General features: G+C 56.3%; 1 protein-coding gene across 10 annotated transcripts in view; it reads right to left on the bottom strand.

Annotated features, from left to right (window-relative positions):
• The window catches only part of LOC136334795 (interleukin-4 receptor subunit alpha-like), a 57,259-nt gene that overhangs the window by 23,860 nt on the left and 16,266 nt on the right, over positions 1-17,133 (bottom strand). Inside the window, exon 1 of one of the 10 annotated variants that reach the window (XM_066275472.1) lies at positions 15,544-15,667. The exons of 8 other annotated variants lie outside the window; for them this stretch is intronic. The gene's annotated coding sequence lies outside the window, so the exon portion shown is untranslated. Of the gene's footprint in view, positions 1-15,543; positions 15,668-17,133 lie in introns of those variants that run through there. One more of the 10 variants, XM_066275471.1, reaches the window with a different exon arrangement.

Below are 17,133 nucleotides of genomic sequence, written 5' to 3'. Positions count from 1 at the left end.
AAGGTCGCTGGCTTGAGCAAGAGGTTACTCGGTCTGCTGAAGGCCCCCGGTCAAGGCACATATGAGAAAGCAATCAATGAACAACTAAGGTGTCACAATGAAAAACTGATGATTGATGCTTCTCTCTCTTCATTCCTGTCTGTCTGTCCCTATCTATCCCTCTCTCTGACTCTCTCTCTGTCTCTGTAAAAAAAAAAAGAAAAAAAAAAAAACTTACACTTTAAACTCACTGTATCCTTAACATCGTTCCACGCCACAGAACGCAGACCCAAAGCTTCAGGCCACGGTGTCCTGCTGAGCATGCAGCTCTGGGTTTTAACCCTTCTCCTTATGTTAGGGAAACAAGGACATTCTCCTACAGGACCACACAACCCTCAAAGTCAGGAAATATACTCTGATGCACAACGGCCACCTACTCCACTGACCCTGTTTCCACTGTGCTACTTGCCTCAATAGAGCCTCTACCAGTCCAGGAAGGGGCAGTGTCTCCGATTACCCTGCGGTCCCCACTCCCTGGTCTCGGCTTCTAAATACCATTCTGCTTTGGGAGAAGCCAGCGCCCCCTAGAGGAATGGCTGACTCCAGGAGCAGGGCGAGTACAACAGGCCTGGACTCCTTCCTGGGCCAGAAAGCAAGGACCGGTCCAAGAACGCGGGGGACGCGACAGAAAGACACAGGAGTCAGCTCGAATGGCGGCTCACCGGCCCAAATGTGCACAACTGAAGCATCACAATAAATATCATATAAACCGGCCCTGGCCAGTTGGCTCAGCAGTAGAGCGTAGGCCTAGTGTGCGGCGGACCTGGGTTCGATTCCCGGCCAGGGCACACAGGAGAAGCGCCCATTTGCTTCTCCACCCCTCCGCCGCGCTTTCCTCTCTGTCTCTCTCTTCCCCTCCCGCAGCCAAGGCTCCATTGGAGCAAAGATGGCCCGGGCGCTGGGGATGGCTTTGTGGCCTCTGCCTCAGGCGCTGGAGTGGCTCTGGTCACAACGTGGCGACGCCCAGGATGGGCAGAGCATTGCCCCCTGGTGGGCAGAGCTTCGCCCCTGGTGGGGTGGGCGTGCCGGGTGGATCCTGGTCGGGCGCATGCGGGAGTCTGTCTGACTGTCTCTCCCTGTTTCCAGCTTCAGAAAAATGAAAAAAAAAAATCATATAAACCAGCTGTCACCCTGGGGGCTAGAACAGGGGTGCAGGGGTCTGCAGTGACAGAGCGTGAGTAGGGGGGACAGCTCTTCCACCACGGCGGCCTCTACCTCCCCACGGACCTCATGTTGAGTGTTTACTAATTAATGAGTCTAAACACTTAACATTATAACTGTATATACTGTATATACACAGCTGTACATAACTTTATACGCAGAAGCCTGGCAGACACCACCTTAACCGAGGGGTCAAAGCTAGCATCGCCAGGAACGGGACAGATCAAGGCCACACGCTTTCTGGGACTACGCCCCCAGAGGACAGGACACTGCGTCTCCGGCGTTCCCGCCCCAGGCTCACAGGTCCAGCGGAAGCGCCAGACAGACCTAAACTGAGGGCAGTCTCTGAGGACACTGGCCGGCACCCTTCAACACGCCATGGGGGCGAAAGGCACGGAGCGTGTGGGGGACCAGCCTTGCATGTGTCTGCCATCCCGAGGGCCAGCGGTTCCCTTGTGCACGCCGAGTTCTGGTGCCCACGTCAGCGGCTGGCACACAGCACGTGCTCAGCTGATGTCTGTCGAATTAAGCCATTCTGGACATGAAGTGAGGCCCCTAATGGGCTCACCATGGGGCTGAAAAGAGCCCCTTCTCGCCTGCCTTGCAAAGTCACAGGGACGATCAAGGAAGGAGGGGCGGTGGCAGTGCGGTGGTGGGTCTGTCACGCTGGTTTCCTCTGCAAAGTCCCGGTAACTTTCCCTCTCACAAGTTCACAGGTGCCCACAGCATCCTGTGGCGGAGACGGCAAAGGTGTCACATTAGGCCTGGTTTTTAATAAAGAGGAACAGAGAGGCCAAGATGCCTGTCTAAGGTCACACAGCAGGGCTATCATGATAAGGGTGGCTTAATGCATCCCACCGACGGCAGTCAGGGGTGCTACTTTTGATCTGATCCGGAGGACACTTCCAGGTGAGTGCATGCACACACAAACACACACGCACACACCAGCTGGCTTCACAGGAAACCATGGCACAGATGCAACCAAAACGTAACAGGGAACGAAGGACAAAGTAAAGGAATTAAAACAATAATTACAAGTGACCCCAGCCAAGCATGTGGCAAGAGGAAACAATTTCAAGTTCACCCCGGACCTGTTGGAGTTGGAAGGGGTCTCAGGGGTCACCTGCCTAGCTCAACTGCTGATCTGGACAAGGGTGCCCTGCACGTACCCATCTCCGACATGGTGCAGCCCAGAGTCTGCTTGCACTCCTCCACAGACGGGACGCTCATCCCCGGTCCTGGCTGACCAGAGACTGACTGTCGCAAACAGCTTCCTTATGTCGAGCCGAGGATTTATGTAGATAAAACCCTGCTTTCCAAGTACTCACATTGTGCTTGACCCTTTCCTAAGTGCAGTAGGAGCACTACCTTATCGAATCTGCCAGGAACCCTGCAAGATGAGTTGTTACTCCCACTTCCCACGCAAGGGAACTGGTGCCAGAGGCCAAATAACTTGCCCATCAGGTCCCACAGCCAATGAGAGGGCAGAGCTAGAGCCAGAACCCGGTCTCCCGGCTTCTGAGCCCAAGGTACTCCCCAATGCCTCAATGCCTTCAACCTCTTCTCCCAGAACCACAGGCTGAACCCACGAGATAAATGACAGGAGCCAGGGAAAGTGGGCCATCCTGCTTATCAACTTCAAACATTCACTGCCCAAGCACAGGACCAGAAAGCCTGACTGAGCAGCAGAAAAAGCTGAGTATCTGTATTGTCTACAAATCCCCATGAGCCAGAGGTCAAGCACCAACTAAACAAACATACAAAATGCAAGCTAAAGCCATGTTAACAGAGATGTGAGATCCAGAACAAGGGAGGTGATAGCGCCCAACCACACCTGTGCATCCCTTTGGAAGAATTCCTGCTGACTTGAAGCTCGTTGAGAGGATGATGCCTGACGCAGAGAGGGTCCCAAATCCCAGGGGCCTAGAGGGTCTGTGCCTCAGAGACCCCGCCCTCCTACAGACAGGGTCCCAAATCCTAGGGGCCTGGAGGGTCTGTGCCTCAGAGGCCCCGCCCTCCTACAGAGAGGGTCCCAAATCCCAGGGGCCTAGAGGGTCTGTGCCTCAGAGGCCCCGCCCTCCTACAGAGAGGGTCCCAAATCCTAGGGGCCTGGAGGGTCTGTGCCTCAGAGGCCCCACCCTCCTACAGAGAGGGTCCCAAATCCCAGGGGCCTGGAGGGTCTGTACCTCAGAGGCCCCGCCCTCCTACAGAGAGGGCCCCAAATCCCAGGAGCCTAGAAGGTCTGTGCCTCAGAGGCCCCGCCCTCTTACAGAGAGGGTCCCAAATCCCAGGAGCCTAGAAGGTCTGTGCCTCAGAGGCCCCGCCCTCCTACAGAGAGGGTCCCAAATCCCAGGAGCCTAGAAGGTCTGTGCCTCAGAGGCCCCGCCCTCTTACAGAGAGGGCCCCAAATCCCAGGAGCCTAGAAGGTCTGTGCCTCAGAGGCCCGCCCTCCTACGCCCTGCAGCCTCCACTCACCTAACATGCGATATTTACCACCTGCCGATCCCCCTCTGCATATTTTAGTCATGTTCATTCATCCAATACTCCAAACAGCCCCGTGAAGCAGGTACTGTTGTTTCCGCCATTTTCAGATGAGGAAACAGAGGCACTGAAGGGTTTAGGACTGGCCTATGGTGGCACCGCTGTGACAGTCCTGGGGTCTGAGCAGGGCGGCCAGGCTCCAGTGCCTCAGCCCTTCACTTCTGTCTGTCTGTCTGCAGCCAGAGTCCTTCACAGGCCCGTCTGAGCAGCTGGTGCAAACTCCAAACCCTCTCTCTAGACAAGTGCAAACACGTAAGTCTGCATTTCACTGGAGGGGCTCACAGCCCCCCGGAGCCCAGTGAGGACTCCAGGTCAAAGGCCCCTCCTCCAGGCAGGGAGCAGACGTTGAGGGTCCTTGGGCAGGGCTGCAGCAGGCTCTTCTGAGCCCAGTCCGAGGCTGGGCGAACAGTGGGATGGGGACCAGGGGCAGTCCGCAGTGGTCGTAGACACAAGTCCCCCGTCTTCACCACACTGCAGGCAGAGGCGTTTTCAAATAAAAAACCAGGCCAGGAACTGCCCGTGCACATCCTCCTCTGGCTCCTGAAGGGCGTCTCCACCCAGCGACCACAGATTCCTGGGGGTCACGGCCCATCTGAGAGGAGCACTCTGACACAGGACACAACCTAAGCCCGGGCGTGAAAACGGCCAAACCAAAAGGGTGCCCTGTGCGATTCCATTTATGGAACATTCTAGATGACAGCACGTGGAAATGGGGCACAGGTTAGTGGGGGCTGGGGGTAAAGCGGGGGCAGGCAGGAAGTGAGGTCTGTGTGGCTATAAAAGGCAAAACAGGGGCCCTGGCCAGTGGCTCAGTGGACAGAGCATCAGCCAGGCACATGGACATCCCAGGTGTGATAACTGGTCAGGGCACACAGGAGAAGCAACCATCTGCTTCTCTTCCCTCCCTCTCTCCCTATTCCCCTCCCATAGCCAGTGGCTTGGCTGGTTTGAGTGTGGCCCCAGGTGCTGAGAATAGCTTGGCTGGTCCAAACATGTCAGTCTCAGGTGCTAAAAATAGCTCGGTACTCGAGCATTGGCCCCATATAGGGTTGCTGGGTGGATCCCAGTTGGGGTGGAAACCGGTCAGGGCTCATGTGGGAGTCTGCCTCACTATCTCCCCTCCTCTCACCTTAAAAAAAAGAAAGAAAGAAACGAACACAGGGACGGATCCCTGTGATGACAGAACCGGTCTCTCTGGACCACGGAGGTGGAGACACCAAGCCGTGCACGTGATAACACTGCACAGAGCTGAAGACCTGCGCGCACACGAACGAGCACAGCAGGGAATGGGCGACCTGAACAAGACCAGGGGGCTGTATGGAAGTCCACATCCTGGCTGTGGCCATCTGCCCTAGCCTTGTCAGGTGTCCCCCTGGGGGCAAACTGAGAGTGCAGGGACTCTCTCTATTATGTCTTACCACCGCCTGTGACTCCACAATTACCTTAAAATGAAAAGTTTAAGAAAAGAAAAACACCTCAGGTCCCCTGCCACCCACCCGCTGTCCCTCCTATCTCCTCTCCCTCCCCCACAGGTCTTCAGTCCCAGGGGCCTCCAAGCCCTCGGACCCACTCCCGGCCCCTTTGTCCTGGGCCTTTACACCCAGAAACCCCATCATCTAACCAGGGCTCCCCTCTTGCTTCTTATCACAGCTCCCTGTTTATTTCTGTCATATGCTTATCACTGTCTCTAATCATATTACTGAGGTTACACGTGTGAATGTGAATTTCAGGATGTAGATGGCAAAGACAGAAAGATCTGACTGCAAAAAAGTTTCAAGTTTCCCAGATCAAAACATGCCATAAAAAAAAGAAAAGAAAAAAGAAAAAGACTAGAAAGAGGTAATAATCTACCAGACAGGGTTAATGGCCTTCATAGATAAAGAGGTCTTAAAAAAATCAGTAAGACAAACACGCCTGTAAAATAGGCAAAGGAGAAATAGCGCCTCTCATTCTGCTGCCAGTTCCTGGAGGTGGGAGGGTGAAAGATAACTTGTAACATTTAAATTATTTCTGTCTCCATGTGTACCTGAGAATGCAAGCCCCAGCAGGGCAGAGCTGTGTCTGCTGTCGTCACTGCTTTGTCCCCAGAGCCTGAACAGTGCCCAATACACCCAAAGCACATGCTCAGTAGACAGCCATTGAATGGTCAGCTCAAATCCACAGTAACAAGTTCAGTCACCTATTTTTAAACATGGGCACGTACCAGGCTTTTGCCCATCATCACAGTTATGCAAATACAGTGCTTATGGTGATGGTGCCTGGCATCGTTCTCAGTGCTTACAATGTATCAATCAACTCGGTTCTCACAACCGCTCTGTGAGGGAGGCACCATTAAAACCCCCATTTTACAGATGAGGAGACCGAGGCTCAGAGAGGTGAGAGCACTTGCCTGTGGTCACAGCCTGAGCCAGGAAGAGAGCAGGAGCGCCTGGAATGGGAACGCACTCCTGTGGCAGGGAAGCACATTGAACCCGCTCTTTGTATTTGGGGGGAGGTGAGTGGCGAACCCTGAAATGTCAGAAGCCAGCAGCAATCGAAGCGACTGAGGAGGCTCTTCCTGAGCTCAGACAGTGCAGGCCTCTTGCTCTTTTCACTCCTGGCCACAGACCAGCTTCAGGGGGCTGGCTCGGCAGACAGGATGCAGCCAGTCCAGTGATAAGAGGCATGTGGAGAGGAAGCAGCGACACAGCGGGCTGGGGTGGCCTCCCTGGGGAGCCACTGATCCCTAAAACGCCACAATCGTAGGTCAGCCTGGAGCGTCCTCTGGCCTCGGGACAGCTGGTCTGGTGTGGTGTGGGGGGACACGATGACACAGGGTCACACTGCTTCCTGAGGCAGCAGCCTTCCCGGAATGGAACACTGCCTGGCTGGGGTTCCCAGAACCAGCAGCCAAATCAGCAGCCCCGCCCAGGACGGTGGGGCAGGCCAGGCACATGCCTTGAAATGGCCTGGGATCAGCCTGCCTGCCCCAGCGTCAGCCCCTCGAGCGATAGGAAGGGGTGGTGGCAGGCTGGTTCTGCTGCCGCCAGGAGCAAGAATCAGTAGCCTCAGCCAGCAGTGCCCAGCAGGCTCCCGTGTCCCTACTGTGTGCTCCAGGTCCTCACCCGCTCGCTCACGCCCTTGTGCGTTCTTGTTGCGGCTGTTTACTGAGCCCCTACTGGGTGCCAGGTACTACAGATGTGAAAAGGCCATTCATTCATTCATTCCTTTCTTCCTTCTTTCCTTTGACAAACATTTGAGTGAGAAGAGAAGTTACTGGAGGTTTGAGCAGAGACTTGACATCATGAGACTTTTTCAAACCACCCCTCTGGCTGTGTGGTGTGAAAGGCCTATGGGGTCACCGGCAGAAGCAGGGACCAGTGAGGAGGTGCTGGGCCCACACAGGGCTGTGGGGAAGTGCTGGTGAGAGTGGGTGGGCTCTAGATCTGTCTGAAGGCGGAGCCAAAAGCACTTGTTGCCAGGATGAAATTGGCTGGGCGAGAGGAAAGGAAAATTAAAGAGCCCCGAGCCCCTGAACAGGTGGGTTGGCCATGTCTCCGGATGGCGTGGGCCATGGGAGGGTGAGTGTGAAAGACAGGCCCGCTGAGGGCGGTGGGAGCACCACCATCAGGAAACATAAGCGGCAGCTGTGGGTGAGGATGCACGCTGGCCCCTGAGGGTCAGGTGTCCCAGGGGCGGATGAACAAGAATTCCCTTGGGGCGGGGTGTGTGTGTGTGTGTGTGTGTGTGTGTGTGAAGGGGAGGATTAATGGATGCCTCCCTGAGGGCAGGAATGTGTCTGTCCAGGTGTCCTGACATGGAGCCCAGTGCCTGGCACTCAGCAGGCACTCAGCAGGTGATCAGGTGGCCTCACTTTATCCTTATTGTCACACATCCACAGTGCTCCCGTAATGCCACGCACTGTTCCGAATGCTTTAACCCCCACCAGCACCCTGAGGTGAGTACAATTACCAAACCCATTTTACAGACTCTGAATGGTCCCAAGAGAGGAAGGGAAGGAGAGGAGGGACAGGTAAGGAATGAGTGACCAGCTTGGAGGAGGAAGGGCACAGCCAGCTCCCACCACCAGTCGGGCCCTTGGCTGCAGCCACGGGCAGGAGAGGGTGGCCCGCCCAGAAGACGACACTGTCCACCAGCACGGTCAGTGCTGTGACTCCACTCCCGGCAGCAGGGCGCCACTGCAGGGCATCAACAGGAGAGGGCCACCGGCCCAGAAGACGACACTGTCCACCAGCATGGTCAGCGCTGTGTCTCCACCCCCGGTCAGTGCTGTGACTGCACCCCCTGGTCAGCGCTGTGACTCCACCCCCGGTCAGCGCTGTGACTCCACCCCGGGTCAGCGCTGTGACTCCACCCCCGGTCAGCGCTGTGACTCCACCCCCGGTCAGCCTGTGACTCCACCCCGGGTCAGCGCTGTGACTCCACCCCGGGTCAGCGCTGTGACTCCATCCCCTGCCAGCGCTGTGACTCCACCCCCGGTCAGCCTGTGACTCCACCCCCGGGTCAGCGCTGTGACTGCACCCCCGGCAGTGGGCACCACTTCAGGGCATCAGACAGGAGAGGCACTACTTTCTAGGAGTCCCACTGGCCGTGTGTGTGGACGACCACGGGGCAACCCCGCGGCGCTGATGGTGCTGGAGGAGGGGCAGGTGCCAGCCCCATTCGCAGTGGACACAGCAGGGCTCTGCCATGATGGCTGGGGGTGGGCAGCGGGGACTGGACAGGTGGCCCTGGGCGGACAGTGGTGCGGGGAAGGAAGCGGGATTTCTGGGGAAACCACGCACTCCGCCACACTGCAGACACCGTGAGTGCACACAGCCATGGGCCCTGGGAGCCATCGGGAAGCCATGTGTCCTAGTGGCCGAGGCTCAAGAGGAAGGCTCGGGCTGGAAACAGGTTTGAGGGTCACCAGCTGTGGCTGAAGGCCTGGGGTTGTGCAGGGACACAACTTTGTCTGAGAGAGACAGGAGAGGCTGGAGACTGTGACCTCCTTCATGGGATACGGCCAGCCAGACACCCTGGAGGGAGGCACCATCTTGGGGACAGGCTGGCGTCTTGTGCCAATGGCCGCGGCAATGCATACACAAGTGCTGGCTGTGGACGCGTTGAGTCCAAGAGGTCAATGGGACCCCTGGGGAGGTACCCAGGCAGCCCCGCCTAGGACTCTGGAAGCCACAGCCATCTGCAGAAGGCACAGGAGGCCCCTGGGAGGAGGCTAACCTGAGGACCCAGGTCCGACACCACCTGCTCAGAAGCAGCAGCCGACCCTTCCACCATCTGCCAGCCCCACTCCTGCTTTCCATCTCTGCCCGCTCTCATGCCCGCAGCACAGCACCCGTGTGCACGCCCGTCACTGACCAAACGCCCGCAGGAGTGCCGGCTCCCGCAGGCCAGAGCCTGTGTCCGCACCTCCACGCTGTAGCCCCAGAGCCCTGCACAGAGGAGGGGTCCACAGAGACCAGCCGAGTGCAGGAATGAATGGACACCCTCCCCCAGCCGAGTGCAGGGGCCCGGACGGCTGGGAGTTTCCGGCTCTCACTGCCGGATAAACACTGACCAGTTCTGGCTCGGAGTCTCCTTAATGCCCTAAGGCAGGCACCGGTGGGCGGCTGGGGACCGCCACCTCCAGGGAGCTGGTAACTGGGGCATTGCCGTGATTATTACTCATTTCCCTGAAGAGCAGGCGGGTGCATGACGTCTGGCCCCAAGACGATAGATTCTGTCAGTCTCAGCGATAGTCACAGTTCCTAGTGGGCCTTCTGCCTGAAGTGTGCACAAGTCACCACAGCTGCCTCTGCATGTCCCCAGTTCCCCAAGCCATTAGGGAAGCCATGGTCTCTAATGGCTCTTCTGCCCACGGGCTCCACCCCTCCCAACCAAAGAATGTGGCAAGTGCTGACTGTTATTATCATCCCCGCGTCGACATGGGGAAACCAGGGCCCAGGAGGGTTCAGAAACCTGCCTGAGGATGCACAGCGAGTAAGTGGTGGGGCTGGGATTTGAACCTAGACCTCCTGGCTCTGGAGTTCACAGCACAGCACCCGGCACAGAGGAAGCAGCCGCAAACCTGGTCCTGTTACACACGTCTCTGCTGGCTCCTTCAACAAGCCCCCTGGGAAAGACCTGGCCAAACAGTCCCCCGGCACACGGGGGAGGGGGGGGGCCAAGGCTCAGACGGGTTCAGAAAGGGTCCCAAGGTGACGGGGCAGGAAATGACCAAGCTAGGACTTGCCTCCATCCTGTTTGCCCAGTCCTCAGCAGTGACCAGGACTTTGCCCCTGAGCCAACTCAAAGCAGCTAACACGTCAGCACAGATAAGCGCTCCCAGTTTCTGCCTGTAGACAGGCGTGGGGGTTGGTGGCAGGGGAGGCGCTCCCTCTAGTTCTTCCTGTTGTCTCACCCTAAATCCTGCCTGGCAGTCAGGGACGCAGGCGTGCGGAGCCACTCATGTTGGCAGGGACTCCGGGGCATCTAAGACACAGCGCATAATTCTGGGCCTAAGTGTGCGGGTCCCGCCCTTGACTGTCTGGGGGACCTTGGCAAGCTGGGGGTCCCCTCAGAGCCTCAGTCTCCTCATCTGTGAAGTAAGGGCAGAACCATCTGCTTCGTGGGGTGCTGGCAGGGAGGCAGAGAGACCAGGGCTGTGGAGGAGGCCTCGGACAGTGCAGATGGAGCAGGTGACAAAAGCTCGTCTTGAGCACCAAGTAAGCGCACGGAGACACTGAGTCAACGCTGGTGGCCGCGGCAGCGCAGACAGGTCTCCGGCACAGGCGGCCGCGGCAGCGCAGACAGGTCTCCGGCACAGGCGGCCGCGGCAGCGCAGACAGGTGTCCAGCACGGGCGGCCATGGCAGCGCAGACAGGTCTCCGGCACGGGCGGCCGCGGCAGCGCAGACAGGTGTCCAGCACGGGCGGCCAGGGCAGCGCAGACAGGTCTCCGGCACGGGCGGCCGCGGCAGCGCAGACAGGTCTCCGGCACGGGCGGCCGCGGCAGCGCAGACAGGTGTCCGGCACGGGCGGCCAGGGCAGCGCAGACAGGTGTCCGGCACGGGCGGCCAGGGCAGCGCAGACAGGTCTCCGGCACGGGCGGCCAGGGCAGCGCAGACAGGTCTCCGGCACGGGCGGCCGCGGCAGCGCAGACAGGTCTCCGGCAGGGGCGGCCGCGGCAGCGCAGACAGGTGTCCAGCACGAGCTGAGCGACAGAAGGGCGACACTGGCTCCATTTTATACCGAGTAAAACGGAGACAGAGCGGTCCCGGGGCAGAAGTCAGGACGGCGTCCTTGGAGGCGGCGGCAGGCTGGAGCCTTCTGGGGGCTGGCCACGCTTCGTTTCTGGACTGGGTCATACACGCACGTGTTCACTTTGTGAACGTGAGTGAAGCGGCGAGCTTGTCTGCACGTATGTTGCAATAAAAAGGGAAAGAAAAAAGACAGCCGAGAGGGAAGAGATCGGAGTGTGCAATCCAGGGTACTGGGTGTGTCAACAGAGGTCTCAGAAGCGTCTGTCCTCAGGGCTGGAAGGACCCCAAAGGCCCTCCGTGCACACCCGGTGCTACTTCAGGTCCCCCAGGGACCTGCCCTCTGCTCAGCTGCTCCCGGCCCTGGGCCCCCTGCTTCAGGGCAGAGTCACCTCCTCCAGAGTAAACGCAAAGACCTAGAGAACTCGGGCGCGTAGCCTCGGTGAGTACAGAGGAGTACAGAGGAGTACAGAGGAGTACAGAGGGACGAGTGGTGAGCACCTGCCGTCCCACAGGGCGGCCCCACGCTGCTTCCGCGGTTTCCCCCGTGTGACAATGAAGGTCTTTTCATTTTCCAAAAGAAGCCAGAAATCCAGATTTTTATGCATGTTATCCTGGTCGGTAAGTGTTAGGAAAGAGTTCAATATTTAAAAAACACATTCCAGCCCTGGCCAGTTTGCTCAGTGGTAGAGCGTCGGCCTGGCGTGCAGGAGTCCCAGGTTCAATTCCCGGCCAGGGCACACAGGAGAAGCGCCCATCTGCTTCTCCACCCCTCCCCCTCTCCTTCCTCTCTGTCTCTCTCTTCCCCTCCCGCAGCTGGGGCTCCATTGGAGCAAAGTTGGCCCAGGTGCTGAGCATGGCTCCATGGCCTCTGCCTCAGGCGCTAGAATGGCTCTGGTTGCAACAGAGCAACCCCCCAGATGGGCAGAGCATCACCCCCTGTTTGATCCTGGTCGGGTGCATGCGGGAGTCTGTCTGACTGCCTCCCCGTTTCCAGCTTCAGAAAAATACAAAAAAAAAAACCCCAAAAAATACATTCCACATGCCCTGGCTGGTTAGAGCTGGTTAGAGCTTCACCCTGAAATACAGAGACTCCAGGTTCAATTCCTGGCCAAGGCACATACAGGAACAGATCAATGTTCCTGTCTCGGTCTCTCTTTCTCTCTCTAAAATCAATTATTAAAAATTAAAAAAAAAAAGACACTCCACATTTGTGGTCCCTCTTTGGCTTACAATCACCGGGTGGGTGGGTGGGTAAGTGTCCTGAGATGCCAGGGCACCCCAACAAGTAGAAACACCAACAGGTGAGACCCCCCCACACCTTCCCCAAGCACCAGCACCCCAAATGTTCCCTGCCTTCTGTTCCTATTGCCTTGTGCTCACTATGGGATGCCAGCTGCTATGGTGATGAGAAAGGAGGGGGCTGGAGCCACCCCCTTGCCTGGTCCGTGTGCCTGGGCAGCATCATGGTGTCAGTGAGGATTCCAAAAACTCTGCAAGCCGCACTGCCTTCCTCCTCAGTGGGGGAGGTCAAGGGGCCCAAGACCACCGTCCTGACAAATCCTGAGCTCTCCCACCCTGCCCCACCCATCCCCAAACGTGCCACGGGTCCCCAACTGTGCACTTCGCTTGGGCCCCTCTTCTGCCTCTCAGTAGCCTCCTCATGTGCCACCACCTTGGTTATTCCTGGTCGAACCCTGCTCTCTCCTCAGCCGCCTCGGCGCTCTGCCTGTCCCTCTGCCCCCACATCCTTTCCATTCTCGGTGACACTGAGCTGGGCCCGTCACTTCTCTCCCTTTCCAGATCGGGTCTTGACTCATGTCCCTTTGTGAATAGGGAGGCAGACAACCCAGGGTGGCCACTTTGTGGATGAGGAAATCAAGGCCCAAACAGGGAAGTGACTTGTCTAAGGTGACTGAGCAAGTGGGTTGCAGAGTTGAGACTGAGATATGAATTTTGTTTTTTAAAATTCATCTGGCCACCCCACTGAAGTCAAAGAGAAGTCCCACAACTTTAGAGTTGAAGAAAAGAAAATAAAGAATCAAAATTAGTCAAGAAAAGTACAAATAAGGCCCTGGCCAGTTGGTTCAGTGGTAGAGCGTCGGCCTGGCATGCAGAAGTCCCGGGTTCGATTCCCGGCCAGGACACACAGAAGCGCCCATCTGCTTCTCCACCCCTCCCCCTCTCCTTCCTCTCTGTCTCTCTCTTCCCCTCCCGCAGCTGAGGCTCCATTGGAGCAAAGATGGCCCGGGCGCTGGGGATGGCTCCTTGGCCTCTGCCCCAGGCGACAGAGCGACGCCCCGGAGGGGCAGAGCATTGCCCCCTGGTGGGCGTGCCGGGTGGATCCCAGTGGGGCGCATGCGAGAGTCTGTCTGACTGTCTCTCCTCATTTCCAGCTTCGGAAAATTACAAAAAAAAAAAGTACAAATAAAGACAACAGGTATATTAATACCAAATAAAACATAATTGAAAGCATCAGAGAATTAAAAGAAAAGAGGTTGTTTTATCCTGATAAAAGGAGCAAGTCACAAAGAAAGGCATAAAAATCAGGGACCCTTCTTCTATTCATATACAAGGGTATTCTATTTATATAAACCTAATAACATAGCTTTTAAAAGCAAGCAAGAATTGGAGAAGCCACCAAGAAATAAATAGATCCTCTTTCAGAGTGGGAGACAAATCAGATAGACCAAAATACACAGAAACGCGGGCATGATGAATGCTAACTTAGCAAGCTGAATCTAACAGATATATTTACAGAACTTCACAGACCCAACAGAATATATCTTTCCAAATACATACAGGAGAAGCATACGAAAATTGGCGAGAAAATCCTACAAACAAGATCTCAATAAATTCTCCATTGTTGATATCATAAAAGCCACAAATATTGACCACAGTGCAACAAATTTAGAAATCAACAATAAAAATAAAAAACTTTCACCTGACCTGTGGTGGCGCAGTGGATAAGGCGTGGACCTGGAGCACTAAGGTCACTGGTTCAAGACTCCGGGCTTGCCCGGTCAGGGCCTGGAGTTGATGCTTCCCACTCCACTCCTTCCCCCTGCCTTCCTCTCTCTCTCATCTCTCTCTAAAATCAGTAAATAAAATCTTAAAAAAAAAAAAAACTTGCCCTGGCGGGTTAGCTAAATCAGTTGTCCAGAAACACGGTTGGTTGCTGGTTCAATCCCCACACATGGGAAGCAGCCAATGAATGCACAAATGAGTGCAACAACAAATGAATGCCTCCCTTCCCCCCCCCTCCTTCTCTCTCCCTTCCTCTCTCTGTCTCTAAAAAAATAAAAAATTAAGTCCTGATTGGAGACCTAGGTTGGTTGGAGCATCCTCCCAGAACCAGCACAGAGGTTGCTGGTTCAAGTCCCCAGTCAGGGCACACACAGAACAGCTCAATGTTACTGTCTTCCATCCACTTAAAACATTTAAAAAGTACACAACACTTTTAAACAAAAGGGAAAGTATAAACTATTTTAGCAACGAATAACATTGTGTGACAAGACCTATGGAACAAAGCCAAAACAGTACTCAGGCAAAAATAATATAGCCATTTAGCCTGAAGTCGAATTACTAGAAATTAAGAAAAACTGATAACAACTTTTTGCCTCAAACAAGGAATCTCAGAATGGAAGAAGCTTTAATAGCAGCTCAGGTAAAAGAAAATCTGGAGGTTTAACTGACAAGCCCAATATGACTCCCAGGTGGGATGTGGCAGCTACAAAGTATGATTGCAGGTTGCATCAACAGAGGTATAGGTTCCAGATCCAAAAAGGTGATGGTCTCCCCCCTCCCTGACTAAATAGGTTTTGCAGAAGAAGTAATGCATTTTATTTGGGACTCTGACCAACTGGATCATGTCCAGAGCTAGATGGAACTCTATAACTCCCTGAGTCAGGAAGAATGATTAAAAGAACCATGGCTGTGTATTCTGAAAAAGAGGAACACTGGGCTGTTGTTGGAGGGCGAGGGTTACTGCGTCCGCGGGGCAGAACCAGAGCCAGCAAGTGAAAGCTCCTGGAAAGCGAATCTGGCTGAACCCCAGGAAAGAGCCTGCGCAGTCAGAGCGGTCCAGCTGGGCTGCCTCTCCTGGAAAGCCTGTGCTCCTTCGTTACGGCGAGACCGTCAGGAGGCTGTGGCTCTGTGGGCTCGGTCGCTGCCAGCCCAGAGCTGGGGTCTCCTCTCCGAGAAGCCCCACTTCCTCTTCTGAAAACGCTGCCCCAGGAGGGCCTCAGGCCCGCCTTGCATTCCCCAGAACGGCTCTCAGGGCCTGACCGTGACCACGCCCCTTACTTCCCACCCATTCATCTGCCCGCCTCCCCCAGCACAGTACCTCCCCCAGCGCAGTGCCTCCCCCGGCACAGTACCTCCCCCGGCGCAGTGCCTCCCCCGGCGCAGTGCCTCCCCCGGCGCAGTGCCTCCCCCAACACAATACCTCCCCCAGCGCAGTACCTCCCCAGCACAGTACCTCCCCCAACACAATACCTCCCCAAGCACAGTGCCGCCCCCAGCACAGTGCCGCCCCCAGCACAGTGCCGCCCACAGCACAGTACCTCCCCCAGCACAGTGCCCAACTTGCGGCCCTCTGCAACCTCTCTGCTCTGCTGCGTCCTCCTCGTCTGACCTTGGGGAAGGCGCTCACTGGTAAAAAGATCTGTAAATGATTCACACAAGTATTGGATCATCTGTACGGCCAATCCTGGCCTTGACCACACCCACTGGGTTGCTGGGATGACCCACAAGCAGGCGGGCACATCAGCAATGGCCGTAGTAGTAGCAAGCCCAGTTTCCGTTATGTGTTGAAACACTGATGACTGAGGGCTCTGGAGCTGCCAGGTTCACAGCCCTGCTCTGCCACCTTCCAGCTGTGTGACTCTTCACAAGTTACTAAACCATTCTGTGCAGTTTCTTCATCTGTAAAAACTGGATAGGCACAGTTCCTACCTTGCAGGGTTATTCTACAAGTCGAATGAGGTAATGCGGGTATCTGGCTCCTGTTTACCTCCCTGACCACGCTCCTGCCCCTCTCCGCCTTGCTAAATTCCATCCAACCGCATCAGCTTCCTTGTTGTGGGTCAAACGCACCAAGCCTGTTCCCACCTCAGGGCCTTTGCACTTACCGGTCTCTGCCAGGAATACTCTTTTCCCAGATAACCACATGTCTTTTTAACACAGGTCTTAGCTCAAGAGCCACCTCCTAGGAGTCACCTCCTCCACCAGACTGTCAGCTCCGCAAGGGCCCTCACTTGGCCGCTGTGTCCCAGCCCCTGGCATGTTTGCTGAGTGAATGTAAGCCGCAAGCCGGGCGCTGGCACTCAAAACAAGTTATGATACTTTTCACTTGTAAGCTGCTCTGTAGGCTGCAGGCTGTTAGTCCCTTAATAAATCCTCTGCTCAGAACTGCGCGCCCTCCCTCAGGAAGTCTGTTCCACCAAACCCCGGAGGGCCACGCGCCCCTCCTCTCACCCCGACACACATCCTCCGTCCTTCCCGGGAGGGAGGAGAAGGGCACTCGGATGCTGGCCCGGCTGGTGATGGCCCAGCAAGTCACAGCGCCCAGGCCTGCTTTAGCCAAGAGCCTGGATTTCTTGAGCAACCTGGAGGCCTTAACGAGGCCCGTGGTGGCCTCAAGCGGGAGGATGAGTCAGGCGGAGCCAAACCGGAAACCTCAGGGCCATCACCACTTCTTGGAAAGGCTGACACGCGCAGAGAGACAGACCTGCGCACACAGCGCCCTGCAACCAGCGCAGAAGCGGGGTGGACAAGATCTCTGCTGGGGTCCCTCCGCCTGGCCCGTGCCTCCAGGCCTCCATCCCTTGTCCTTCTAACACCCCTCCTCGGAGGGGCCCTGACCTGCCCGCACCCAGCTTCACTGTCCTCCCGCACTGTCACCACTCCACGGGACACCGCTGGTCCACGATCTCTTGTGTGAATGCCCGGGGGCCAGGCATGTTCCCCAATCCAGACGCACTCAGATTGTACAAGGCCATCTCATACCAAATGCCAACTGCCAGAAACACACACACACACACACACACACACACACACGCCCCCGGAAATCGCAGGAGCCCAAAAGAGCCTGGCCATCACCTGGTTCACTCACAGCAGGCAGTGCTCCCGACTGGGTTGTGAAAAGCTGCGGG

Source organism: Saccopteryx bilineata, chromosome 4 (genome assembly GCF_036850765.1).
Source record: "Saccopteryx bilineata isolate mSacBil1 chromosome 4, mSacBil1_pri_phased_curated, whole genome shotgun sequence".
Classification (NCBI taxonomy): Eukaryota; Metazoa; Chordata; class Mammalia; order Chiroptera; family Emballonuridae; genus Saccopteryx; species Saccopteryx bilineata.
This window is presented reverse-complemented; position numbering and strand designations above follow the sequence as displayed.